Source organism: Enhydra lutris, unplaced genomic scaffold (assembly GCF_002288905.1).
Source record: "Enhydra lutris kenyoni isolate GAN:26980312 unplaced genomic scaffold, ASM228890v2 scaffoldscaffold5, whole genome shotgun sequence".
NCBI lineage: Eukaryota > Metazoa > Chordata > Mammalia > Carnivora > Mustelidae > Enhydra > Enhydra lutris.
Window position 1 is genome coordinate 31,464,639 of NW_019154089.1, and position 14,702 is coordinate 31,479,340.

The following is a 14,702-nucleotide window of genomic DNA, read 5'->3' on the forward strand; positions in this document are numbered from 1 at the left end:
GGACTTCAAGCTCTATTACAAAGCTGTCATCATCAAGACAGCATGGTACTGGCACAAAAACAGACACATAGATCAATGGAACAGAATAGAGAGCCCAGAAATAGACCCTCAAGTCTATGGTCAACTCATCTTCGACAAAGCAGGAAAGAATATCCAATGGAAAAAAGACAGCCTCTTCAACAAATGGTGTTGGGATAATTGGACAGCACCTGCAGAAAAATGAAATTGGATCATTTCCTTACACCACACACGAAAATAGACTCAAAATGGATGAAGGATCTCAATGTGAGAAAGGAATCCATCAAAATCCTTGAGGAGAACACAGGCAGCAACCTCTTCGACCTCAGCCGCAGCAACATCTTCCTGGGAACATCGCCAAAGGCAAGGGAAGCAAGGGCAAAAATGAACTATTGGGATTTCATCAAGATCAAAAGCTTTTGCACAGCAAAGGAAACCGTTAACAAAACCAAAAGACAACTGACAGAATGGGAGAAGATATTTGCAAATGACATATCAGATAAAGGGCTAGTGTCCAAAATCTATAAAGAACTTAGCAAACTCAACACCCAAAGTACAAATAATCCAATCAAGAAATGGGCAGAAGACATGAACAGACATTTCTGCAAAGAAGACATCCAGATGGCCAACAGACACATGAAAAAGTGCTCCACATCATTCGGCATCAGGGAAATACAAATCAAAACCACAATGAGATACCACCTCACACCAGTCAGAATGGCTAAAATTAACAAGTCAGGAAATGACAGATGCTGGCGAGGATGCGGAGAAAGGGGAACCCTCCTACACTGTTGGTGGGAATGCAAGCTGGTGCGACCACTCTGGAAAACAGTATGGAGGTTCCTCAAAATGTTGAAAATAGAACTACCCTATGACCCAGCAATTGCACTGCTGGATATTTACCCTAAAGATACAAACGCAGTGATCCAAAGGGGCACATGCACCCGAATGTTTATAGCAGCAATGTCTACAATAGCCAAACTATGGAAAGAACCTAGATGTCCATCAACAGATGAATGGATAAAGAAGATGTGGTATATATACACAATGGAATACTATGCAACCATCAAAAGAAATGAAATCTTGCCATTTGCGACGACGTGGATGGAACTAGAGGGTATCATGCTTAGCGAAATAAGTCAATTGGAGAAAGACAACTATCATATGATCTCCCTGATATGAGGGAGAGGAGATGCAACATGGGGGGTTAAGGTGGTAGGAGAAGAGTAAATGAAACAAGATGGGATTGGGAGGGAGACAAACCATAAGTGACTCTTAATCTCACAAAACAAACTGAGGGTTAGTGGGGGGAGGGGGTTTGGGAGAGGGGGGGTGGGATTATGGACATTGGGGAGGGTATGTGCTATGGTGAGTGCTGTGAAGTGTGTAAACCTGGTGATTCACAGACCTGTACCCCTGGGGATAAAAATATATTATATGTTTATAAAAAATAAAATTAAAAATAAATAAATAAATTAATTAAAAAAAAAAAGAAGTTACCATCTATTTCCATAAAGTTACACCTAGCATGCCTGTCCCCCTCCCTGCCTCCCCTCCCCACGCCCGCTGCCCCTGGGACAAAAGACCAACCCTTCCTTTTCCTCCTCAACATAAAGACCTTCCACTTAATGAATAGTAAATATTCATCACGTTGTATAGTTAGTAAACTTACCTAGTATAAGTGTATTACATGTGTCTTCATGTAAAAATCTAATGACTGTATGGCAGGAACTGTAGGAGATACTTGTGTATTATCATCACCTATATAATCACCGTGTAGAACATCTTATGCAAGACTTGCATGGAAGTGGGGGGCCTGAGTGGCTCAATCACTTAAGTCGCTGACTCTTCATTTTAGCTCAGGTCATGATCTCAGGGTCATGGGATCAAGCCCTGTGTCTATGAGGCTGCACGTTCATGGGGTAGTCTGCTTGAGGATTCTCTCTTCTGTCTCCCTTTGCCTCTCCCCTCCCCTCAAATTGATCAATCAACATCAATCAATCAAAAAAAAAAAAAGACTTACGTGAAATAAACCACCTATCCTTACACAGGTATAAGGTGAGTGGTATTTAATGTATAATTAATAAGGTTTTCATTTTCTTACTGTTTTATAACTGCTTTCAAAGAATTACATCACCATACAGTATGTGTCTTTTTCTTTCATAATTGGAGCAGTTGCTCATCAGCCTAACATCACAGGTAAGTGGTTTAAAAAAGTGTAACAATGCTTCCAGTGCTGTATTATGAATACACCTGTTATACTGTATGCCATAAAAATTTTATAACGATTCATTCACCAGTGTGTAGACTAGGCTATCGTGAAAAGAATCTTATCAATTACACTAGGCTACCATGAAGCAATCATACTGTTGCTTCTTCGTTACCAGTGCATGAATTCTTAGACCTGTAAATAAATAGGAGTTTATTCTTCACATTATCTTTTCATTTCCAATGTCTAGTGTTAGTAATACAAATAACATTTATTGTGTGTTGGGTCATATAATATTGATATGGGTACGTACAGACAGATGATTCATCTTGTAAACAGAAGACGTAAACTTATCGTATCAATAAAGAGAGTACTGTATTTTTTCCTTCCTTATGATATCCTTAATAAAATTTTTTAGCTTACCTTATTGTAAGAATTCAATACATAATACATACAACATAAAAAAATGTGGTAACTGTTTTTGTCATCGGTAAGGGTTCTGCTCAACAGTAGGCTACTAGTAGTTAAGTTTTGGGGAGTCTATGGTTATACATGGATTTCTGACTGGTTAAGGGATGTCAACCCCCAACCTCCACACTGTTCAAGAATCAACTGTGTGGCTATCACTGCCATGAGAAAGGCAAGTAACAAAAACAACTCACAATTTCCACGAGGATAGGTTTGAAAATCACTTGTGAAACTGCCACAAAATGACCACATCAAGAGTTACTTCATAAAATAATAGTGATTGGAGTCCTGTGTCCCAGAAGGCCTCCCTCTTATTTACTTCTCACCTTCAACCCATCACCAACTTAATTTGCATGAAAAAAATACATTTTGGGTTCTTTCTGTTTCCATGTCTTTTGCCACCCTACTTGACCAGGCTCTCACCATCTCTACGGTAGTGAAAGCCTCCCAAGTCGTTTTCTTGCATCCAGCCCTGTCCCACTCCAGTCTACACAGGCCAAAGCAGCTGGAGGAACCTGAGAAAACATGTCATTCCATCATGTTAACCCTGCATCTAAAACTCTTCAATAATAACCCAATGTTTTAGATGTCTTTGATAAGACATCTTTAGTAAGACATCATTTAATAAGACTCTTCAATAATAACCCAATGCTTTAGAATGAGCCCAAGGCTCTCACTGCAGGTCACCTAAGCATGCGACTTCTTGTCACCTTTTCTCTTGTTCAATACAATCACAATGACCTTCTTTCGGTCTCTCCCCCATCTCAGTTCCCTGGACATATGCCTTCCCTTCTGCCAGAATGTTCTTGCTTCCACTCTTCACAGGACTGGCTCCTGCTTATCTTCAAGTTTCAGCTTCAGCATCACCTTTCCCAACATTCCAGTCTGATGCTATTATTACCCATGGTTCTCCCTCTCTTATAGTCCCTTATCCTTTCCCTCAGTGCCATGTGTCTCAGTCCAATGCTTTATCATGTATGCAAATGGATGCTTAAGATCCCCAGATCTGAGTACAGTTCCATGAGGTCAGGGACCACATGTGACTTGTTTGTGGGGACAACATAGTGCCTCACCTACAGTACAATTGAGATACAAGTGACTGGAAATAGGAAAGATCCATTGATGGGCAATCACCCTTAGATCTCTCTCTTTTTTCAAGATTTTATTTATTTATTTATTTGACAGAGAGAGAGAGAGCATGCACTGACAGAGGGAGAGGGAGAAGCAGACTTCCTGCTGATCAGGGAACTCAATGCAGGGCTCGATCCCAGGACCCCAGGACCCAGGATCATGACCTGAGCTGAAGGCAGATGCTTAACCAACTGAGCCACACAGGCGCCCCTCCCTTATATCTCTTAAGCGTAATAGCAAAAGCTAGCTTGCTTATAAATGTGAGCATCCCTCACCGAGATGAAAACAACCTAATTATCCCAAAGAGAAGAAGAGATCCAGCCTCTACTCCTCAAAACAGAGGCAGGGATATAAATGAGCTTGATTGCCAAACCACTCAGTGTCTTCCCGCCTCTTCCAAGGGTGAAACTGATCTATCATTTGTGATAGGTAAGTGTTTTCCTCTGCCCTCCCTCTACTCACCCAAGTTTTATTATGCTACGGTCAATATTCTACAGCAAATCCAGCAAAGGTTAACAGGCCAGCTCAGAGAGCCCAGACCCACTTTGCATTTTCATGTCCTTCATTACAACAAGTAGGCTATTTTTATACCTGTTAGCAGCTAACAATCGGCAAAACCTCAGGCTCAGAATAAAATATGACAAGGGCCCAGAGAGGCAACAATAACACTGCCTGTACTGCAGCCAGCTTGCCTTTAATAATAACAGGGGGAGAAGCAAGGAACAGACAGGGAAGGGTGTTAGAAGGGAAAGGAGGCTCCTTGGAATCCAGCATAGACACTGTCTTGGGGTAGATGACTTGTCCCCAGGACTGTGACTCCTCTCACTCTCTATCCCCTTACTCTCTGGACTAAAATCTGTTAAGCTATTAAATTTTAGAAAAATTTCAGTGTGGCAGGGCCTTACATCAATAAAGCCAAACAACCATAACGTGTTCATTTCTCACAAGTAACATAATCCACCATTTTGAAACTTCTCTAAAGTCTTTCACAATGATACATTTGTACATGGAAGCAAAGGGGCATCCACAAGGATAATCTCACTGCTTCATGCATTATTAACAAAAATCTGAAAACACTTCACTATTCATTGCTAGAGGAATGTCGTGTCCATTTTGGCACATCCGTGCCTTGGAATGCTCCTGTTATCACTATTATTGATTTCAGACATCAACAATTGTGAGTGGACACTGCATATATCTTATTATACATATCCACTGTCCATTTTTAGGTGGACTTATTCCTTATTCAGTAATTTTCCATTACTGAAGTGTAGGCCTATGGGGAGAGAGCCCTCATTCCTACAACAGTATGAGGTGCACAAAAAATGTTTGTTGAACGTGTCAAGAATGAATTCACACATACTCTGTAACCATTGAAAGAGGACAGTGGATCTGTACAAACTCTACCGAGGGTTTTAAAATGGCTTTTAGTTGTTTAAGAAAAATATGGGGAAATGTGGTATGTCACAATCCGGGAAACACCCCTCTGCAGCACTGAAGGGCACACCAGAGGACGGGAAAGTGGGTGCACGGTGCCAACCTACCATGTCCTTTGCAGGGTGAACTTATTTACGCTGATGAAAAATTTAAAATTGTGGTTGAGGTTTTGAAATCCAAAGCCTTTTATAAAACCAAATAAATATCACTGGTCTTCTTTTGTAATTTTAAGCTGCCCCTAAATGAGCTGTTGATGATGGCACCAAGGTGTCTTTCAAAATAAAAGGTACAAATTCCAATAGATGTTAAGCCTCCCCATATATCAGTGAGAAAGATTGTGTGTTAGCTGCCATGCACCTAGGGGTCAGTCTGTGTCCAGGGCTGAGCTGGCTGGGGCACAGAAGATGCTTGAGCAAAATGGTTCTGTAAATGGGTCTGACATTCTGGTGGAGCTGGGTTGAAACCACTACTGCAACTACAGGACCTGAGGCAAGTCACTCAGTCCTTCTGAGGCACAGTGTCACCCACTTAAAGAATGGGAATAAGGCCTCAACCTGACACAGGATGATTTTAAGAATTGCCAGTGTACATAAGGAATTTAGGGCAGTACCTGGCACATGGCAAGTGTTGAATAAATGACAGTCTCATGGTTTTATTTGAGTTTCAGATAAAGAGTCTGGCTTTCTGAGGGGCCATAACGTGCTGCTACCTCGTCAAGCACTGACTGAACCAAAATGGCATCTCAACAAGGACATCTACTCAGAAAGGACCAGCAGGAGTGGGGGTAGGGATACCTTGTTCAAACTTATTTTCATTCCTTAAAATAACACCAAGCATGCCAACTATGATGGAATGTTTTGTCACTCCCCAGCTTCTTCTCCTTTCCATTCTGGAACATGGTCCGTGCATACTGAGGCTAGCACAACAAAACGGAGCCTTCAAGAATGCTACTCAATAAAGCAGAGGAGACCCCCAACACAGAATCATAATGTGCAAGAGGCAAGCTAGCAGCAGGCAGGCGCGGTCACCGCAAAGCTCTCGGCTCATTCACTCGAGTCCCCTCTGCCCTGGCTTTGTGGGCACCACTTCCAATTCAAGGGTCTTCAGATCATCCTCTCTGAGTTCTCTACACCCTCATGATGGAAAAGCCCATGCCCCCCATCTCCATCCTTGCCTCATCAGGGGAGCCAGCGCCAGGGGAGCACGGGGTTATGAGAAGATATCAGATCTGCCCTCCCCTCTGTTTTACTTGGCTGGAGTTATTTTTTGTTTTAGCTGCCAGCCTTTTACAGTCAGGGCATTTCTTTTACCTAAAGAATTTGCAAGTCCTGGACACCGGGGCCCTGAGTCCACGAACACTTTGCTGAACCCCAGCACCAGTCACGCCCCACCCCTCAGTACAATCCCTCCCCAGCTGACTTCTCTCACGTGCAAGACTTGCTCTAACGCTACAGGTACCAGAGCTGGCAATGCTTTATAGATGGTGGGGCCCCAATGCTGCAGGAGAAGAGGGGGACCAGGTCTAAAATGGGGGAAATTTCTGCACTGGCCGAGTCTCCGTGTCTGTGGAAGCAAGAGTGAGTGGAGCGGAAGAGTGCAGCGGCCAGGCTGGGGTTTTAAGTCACTGTGATCTGTTCCTTTTGCACAGGCACTAGAATCCAGAAGGAAGGACCATCTGAAGAGCCTTCTTGATCTAGTGCTTGGGCTTGCCCAACTCAGAGCAGGACCGGTTGGTTCTGCCGGTGTCCTGCAGTGCTCGGCAGCCCCAGTGGGGTCAGAGGCTGAGGAAAACCCCACGTTCCTCTATGTACTTGCCATCTGACCTCTCATGTTTTGAACCAGGTATAAAAGTTAACGAAAGCACTACAATCAGAGAACTTGACTGCATAAAATGTCCTGCGTTGCTTAATCTCTTTACAAACATTTGAGAGAGAAAGAGAGAGAAAGACAGAGAAAGAGTGTAGGGGACATTAAAAATTATTTTAAAAAATATGGCCTCGGGGAGCCTGGGTGGCTCAGATGCTCATTAAACATCTGCCTTTGGCTCAGGTCATGATCCCAGGGTGCTGAGATGGAGCCCGGCATTGGGCTCCCAGCTCAGCAGGAAGCCTGCTTCTCCCTCTCCCACTCCCCCTGCTTGTGTTCCTTCTCCTGCTGTGCCTCTGTCAAAAAAATAAATAAAATCTTAAAAAAGAAAATATGGCCTTAAAACAGAATTTATCTGAGTTGCCTAGGTTTCTAGCATCCTCTAAAACTCTGTGTCTGAACTGAGAGCCTCATTCCCTCCTTGTGGCCCAGCCTGACCCAGGTAACAGGCCTCCCCCTCCTGCTCTGGGCACAACTGCTCAATTCAACTTTTTTATTTCATTCCAGGCAGGCCCCCAGAAACATCCCCATGCCCAGGTGAATATAGCCAGACCCTGGGGATGCCGAGGGGGCCCCAACATGACCGGATTGGCCCACATTGTACACAGCCTGGAAAATCTGTGCAATCCTCACCAAGGACAGAATTGGGTCTCCTCATTTACCTACACTCCCGACAAGAACATGACAACCTTAGAAAGCTGTAGCAGCAGCTCTCAGGCAACTAATTTTAGCTACAGGGACTTTTAAAAAATGTTTTTATCAATTTTTCTTACTCTTCTGGGATCCTCTGATAACCCCCAAGTGACTCACCTCCATTTGCCAGGAGTGAATACTTTCCCACTTTAAAACATTCCAAAGTCAAATTTTCAAAGTGTCCTGCATAGCAAATACCCAAGACGACTCTTCTTCCATGGTAGGAAGGGTGCTAAAAATTCTTTTCTTCTAGATGATTAGATGCTTTGAAAGGTCAGAAGAGAAATAAATTTAGCTCAGGCAGGAAAATAGAAAGATCCCATCACAGAGTTGCACCAGAGTCCGATTAATAAGTTATGCTGGAGGAAGACGCTTTATTGATCCCAAGTGCAAAAAGTCTCAGGCATCTAAGAGCCGACAATGTGCTGGGAGGGAGATTCCCATGTTGTCAAAAGCTCTCTCTCACGCTAATCTTGGCATCGCTCCCTACTGACTTGCAAGAAAAACACGTTCAAATCAGCCTGCTGGTGTTTTTCTTCTTTCTTCTATATGTGAGGAAAGACATACTATAAATATATAAAACAAGCACAGCAATTATTTTGCATTTGCTTCCTGCAAGTTAAGGGGAAGGCTAAGGAAAGAAGAGGACCTTAGGACGTATCATCCTCGACAATGCATGTGGGCAAAGACAAGTAAACGATCCTGTGCCCCCCTTTCCTCGACAGCTGCCCCCACCCCGTTACCTCCTCAATGGCCCCATTTTCACCAATCTTCTAAGGGGAGCAACTGGAGAAACTCACCACACAAAAAGGTTTAAGGAAAGAAAATGCTGAATTTCTCTAGGACAATCTTTTACCCTTTAAATCAGGGGCCAGCCAACTCCCCCCACCCCCGTAAGGGGCCCCATACTAAATATTTTTGGCTTTGTGGGCTGTATAATCTTTATGCAACTATTAACATCACTGTTATTGTGCTCAAAAGTAGCCAGATACAATAGGTGAATGGATGTGGCTGTGTTTAAAACAAAAATGAAGCTTTATTTACAAAAATAGGCCCTGGTTCAGTTCATCTTCCCCTGATCTAAAAGGCAACTGGCATTAAATCCCTCTTGAACATTAAAAACAAGCAAAGAAGCATCCGACTGCCAACAAGCAGAAATATACTGTCTTTAGCAGAAAGCAAAAAAGCATGAGGCATTTCTGAGCTTTGGAACTGGTAAGTGCCTGTGCTTTTCTTGTGGATGTCGTTCCAATGGGGAACTCATCTTTGGATTTGACTGGAAAACGCCAAAGACAAATTGAAGTTTGCTTTTGCTAGTGAAAGAAAACAAAGCTTTTATGTTGGATCTCATCCTTTCTCTTTCAGTCATAATTCAAGTCCAAAGTTGCTGTAAGTCATATTTAGTGATGGTGTTCTGCCTGGGCCTAAGCTATCTGGAAAATATTGCAATTCATGGGCTTACCCCTTGCACCTGTTGCAAAATTTCCCTGAGCCAGGGCTTCAAAAAGCAAGCTAACTTTAGACTGTGAGCAAGGGAAGGGCAGGAATCTATCATGTTCTCTGAGACATGCCCCCTGGATCATGGTCTATTTACCAAAATAGCTTCCAAGGACTGTTCTCCTTGGCAAACAAAGTCACAGACACACATACAAACATATCTTTTACTCTTAAGCTAAAAGATGCTCCAAAATAGTGGTTTTTAATATTCTGGAATCAGGGACTACTTCAAGTATTTGATAAAAGCTATATACCATGCCAGTGAAATACAAACGCACACATATGTTTGTTTAATTTTAAAACAGCCCCTCCTCCCTGCCTAGGCCTACCCACAGATCCCAGGATAAGAAAGCCCTGCCTCAGAGAGATTATGATTTTGCCTGGCATCTGGTAAGACCAAAACAAAGGTCTAGGCCAATCCATTTTTTTCCCCACAAGCTCCAAGACGCCCCGAGACAGGATGGCAGCTTGGCAATCCTTTTCCCACCACAAAAAGGTCACAGAATCTCTGTCCTAACTGCCAAGGGCTTTCTCGGGCAGGTCAGGCCTGATATAACCTCCCCTACCCTTGATGTTCTCTAATAAAATGCTGGAACTGGAAATATCTTCCTCCAAAAACTCTTATCCATGGACTTTTCACAGGGATGACCATTAGAGTAGGTGTTTACATGTGTGGAGTAACTTAAGAGGGATTGAGATGGTCTCCTTCTGGCCAGAAAGTACCACCATTGGAAATGCCTTATTTTATTTTATTTATTTATTTTTTTAAAAAGATTTTATTTATTTATTTGATACAGAGAGAGAGATCACAAGTAGGCAGAGAGGCAGGCAGAGAGAGAGAGGAGGAAGCAGGCTCCCCGCTGAGCGGAGAGCCCGATGCGGGGCTCGATCCCAGGACCCTGAGATCATGACCTGAGCCGAAGGCAGAGGCTTTAACCCACTGAGCCACCCAGGCGCCCCAGAAATGCCTTATTTTAGTTCACACTAGTGTATCAATGCTAGTGAGGGAGGTGACATGTTTAAATCTAACAAATTATTTGACTATTGCCTGTGTTGGGCGGATATTATAAAGAAAGAACACCATTGTTTTCTGTTTGTGTTTTTGGTGGTTGCTTTGATAAAGACAGCATGAAGAAAGGAGAGTGGTCTCTCCCATCATTAGGTGACCATGGACTGAAACTAACAATAGCTAACATTTCTTGAGTGCCAACTGCTTTATAAAGTGCTCTCACTGCACAAGGTGACTTAATTCTTCCCACAGCTCTACTCAAGGAGTTACTGTCACTGTCCCTATTCCACAGAGGAGGACACTGAGGCTTCAGGACAGGAAGTGATGAGCTCTGCACCACACAGCTACTAAATAGAGCAATGGAGATTCAACCCAGGTCCTATGGCTCTAGGCTCCCAAGTCTTATCTTTACCAAACACACTGTGTGCTGGAGCAGCTTTTGTCCTATTCTGGCCTCCACAAATAACTCAGTGACCACAGAGGGGTCTCTCAATTGTGGGGGGTTGGGTTCCACTCTCAAAGCTGGCACTTGACAACATTCAAGATACTTTCTGTAGCAGCACTCCAGTCGGTACCAAGGGTTAATCTGCTTCAAGTGAACACACTCCTTATTTGGTGACAGAAGACCCGTGATCTGCAGCAGAACAATTTCCTTTCTTTGAGATTTGCAGACCACTGGCCTTGTCTACAAAGCCAGAGGCCAGCACGTCTGTTTGAAGCCCCCTTAGCTTTCTGATTAGCCCAGCGTTGTTTGTTTATTTTTTTCTTTTTCAGGTCACACAAATGATTTTACTGACCTCCCTTTGTGTATCTATAGACCTGGCCCTCCTTGGCAGAAGGAAGAGAGCCTTCCTGAATATCACAAAACAAGAACCAGACCCCTTGCCCACCTCCAAGCAATGAGATAAATTTTGTAGCGGGCTTCATCGGGTCTGCACATGATCAAGAAATGTTGCATGCCAGTGCACTTCCTTTGCTGATTCACTGCCATAAACCGCTCTAAAAAGCCCTAGGCCAGCCCAAAACCTCAGAGTTCACATTTGGACTAGAGTCTGCCTTCTCCCCAGGTTGCCAGCCTCCTGCATAAAGCTCAAATTCCTTTCCAATCAAAAACTCATCTCTTGAGTAAAGATATTTCTAGTGATGGCAGCTGAACTTGGGTTCGGTAACACTACCAACAACTTATACTATAGTGTAGGATTTTTTTATTACCTTCAGTAGTACTATTGCCTTATTTTTCTTAATAAGATTGTGAATTTCAGTAATTCACAAGTAAAAACAAAGAAAAGATAGCCTAAAAGATTGAACTCTAATCTGAACTTTTAAATTTGTCTTGGTCAAATTTGGCAGAGTTAAATTTTATCATATGTGTTAAGTTTTATCAATTTACATGATGAAGACTATATCAGGAGACCTAAAACTTTATCAACATATAGTTGCATTCTTGCAGAGGTTTGTGTCAGGTACTGTCTCTGGAGATGGCCTTGGTTGGGGCTGGAGAAGGCAGAGGGGAAAGGAGCATCAGAATACCCAGCATCACAGTGCTGGGTCCCTCTCTATGTGCCCACAGAGGGAAACTAGAACTATACCTCTGAACAGCCTTGGGCAATGTGCTAGAACACCCAGACACACAGGGCAAGTCAGAAATATTAGGTATAGAGGCCATTCCTTCTACCAAAGAGTTTCGTGTTTTGGTTTGCCCTGTTAAAGGCATAAATTATCAGTGATAATTTATAACTGTCTTCATAATCAGGATAGGATTGAAGGCTTCAGAGTAGAGAAACCATTCTGAAACATTATATGGCTAGGAAGAAAACCAAGTGATGAAGGGATTTTAAGAGAAGCTTTAGAACAGGAAGAATGGTGAGGTTTCTGCAACCTCAAAAACATGAAGACTTAAAATTAAACAGGACAGAGCTACATCTACTAAAGAAACTACCATTTAGTAGGTGATTAACCAAGTGCCAAGTTACCTGTTACTAACTTAGCTCCACACAAAATACCAAATAAGATTTGATATTTCCATTTTACTTGTGAGAAAATCAAGATTAATAAATTCTATGACTCAATGAAGTTTGCACAGATAATAACAGAGCTAGGTGTAGAATAGGATTAGAATATTTTAATATCTTCAGGACCATTTTAAAGGGTCAAAAAGACATGGTACAAAGTGTTTCATGAAAACAACATTTTGTAGCTTATATTTCATATTTTGTTCTCTATTCAAAATTTTCCTGGCACTTCTAGACAGTGCAATAAAGCAAGAAAAAGAAATAAACAGCAAAGTTTAGAGAAGTAACAAAACCTTTGGCTTCTTATTGATGACATGATTATATATCTCTCCCAAAGAATCTACAATCCACTTAAACTAACAAATAAATTTAGCAGTATTACAGCTTACAATATCAATATTTACTAACAATGGGCATTGGAAAAATCAAACTAAAATATTTACAATAATACCAAAATAATCAAAGACCTTGGGACAAATTAACAAAAAAAATAAAATAAAAAAATATATATATATGACATTTATACTGAAATTTATAAAATACTGAATAAAAGCAAAAAAACCTAAACATGGATATCAAAATACAAATTCATAGTTTGAAACACTCAATAATTAAAATGTCACTCACCTTAAGTTGGCATATATAGTTAACACAATCTTTATTAAAATCCCTGAAGGGGGCGCCTGGTTGGCTCAATCAGTTAAGTATCTGGCTTTGGCTCAGGTCATGATCCTGACATCCTGGCATCTAGCCCTACAAGGGGCTCTCTGCTCAGCGAGGAGTCTGCTTTTCCCTCTGACCTTCCCTGCTCTAGTGCTTTCTCTCTCACACTCTCTCAAATAGATAAATAAAATCTTTTAAAAAACAAAATAAAATCTATGAAGGCTACCTGATGAACTAAATAAAACTATTCAAAAATCAATTTATAAACACAAATAGTATTGGATAATCAGTTTTTAAAAAGGAACAAATTTAGAGGGCTTAGGCTACCTGAGTTCAGAACTTGTTAGAATGCTACAATACACAAGACCATAGTTATTAATATAAAATAGATCCATATAAAAATTAAAAACAGACTTGAACAACAGAGATGCCCAAAAATTCAGCTCAAAAATTTTATCTATTGCTAGAAAAATTAGATAGCCATATGGAAAAAAAAAAAACTTTGTCCCTTTTCTTGCTCTGTACATGAAATGCTAATTCAATATGGATCACCAATCTAAAAATAAAACCCAGAACCATAAAGCTTTTAGAGGAAATAAAGAATACATTTGTGATGTCTGGGTAGACAAACAGAAACCACAGAAGGGGAAAAAATGGATACATTAGATTTAATCAAATTTTAAAATACTGCTCCCCAAAAGACAAAAGACATTAAGAATATGAGTAGATAAAGTATAGAATAGGAAAAAAAGACATTTATAGGATCTATCTAAAGAACAATTTATGTCCAGAACAGACACCAAACTCTACAGAATAAAATGACTAATCCAATAAAGCAATAGGCAAAAACTTTAATATACAAAGTATAAAAGATACAGGAAAGGCTATTACTCATGAAAAGATGTTCAACATCATTAGAAATCAGAGAAAACCAAACTGAAACTAAATTAAGATAAGACACCACCAGGAGGTTTTTGTTTTTTTAAAGTAAAATAGCAAATGTTGGAGAACTGGTAAGAATAGAGAATGGTATAATCACACTGAAGACCAGTTGCGCAGTTTAAACAACATTGGTTCTCAAAATTTTTAGTCAGGACCCCTTTATTTTCTTAATTATTGAAAAGCCCAAGAAGCCTTTGTTGAGGCTTCTTATAATTATAAATCAATAGTTACTATATTAGAACTTGTAACAGATAAAAACTTTAAATATCTCCTTAGCAATGCACTTAAAAATGACAATATATGTAATATTTTAATGAGAAATGACAGTATTTGTCAAAACAAAAGGAATTAGTAGAAGTTTTACATTATTATAAATCTCTTAAAAATCTGGCTTAGGAGTAGACAGCTGGATTCTCTTATCTTTCTCTGCATTCTCTTGATATTATTTAGGTTGAAGAATATGAAGAATATGCCTTACACAGAAAGTGAGTTGGAAAAGAAATGACCATTTTAAAGATTTTATTTATTTATTTATTTATTTATTTATTTATTTATTTGACAGAGATCACAAGTAGGCAGAGAGGCAGGCAGAGAAAGAGAGAGAGAGAGAGGAGGAAGCAGGCTCCCCGCTGAGCAGAGAGCCCGATGTGGGGCTCGATTCCAGGACTCTGGGATCACGACCCAAGCCGAAGGCAGAGGCCTTAACCCACTGAGCCACCCAGGCGCCCCAAGAAATGACCATTTTAATAGCCTTTTC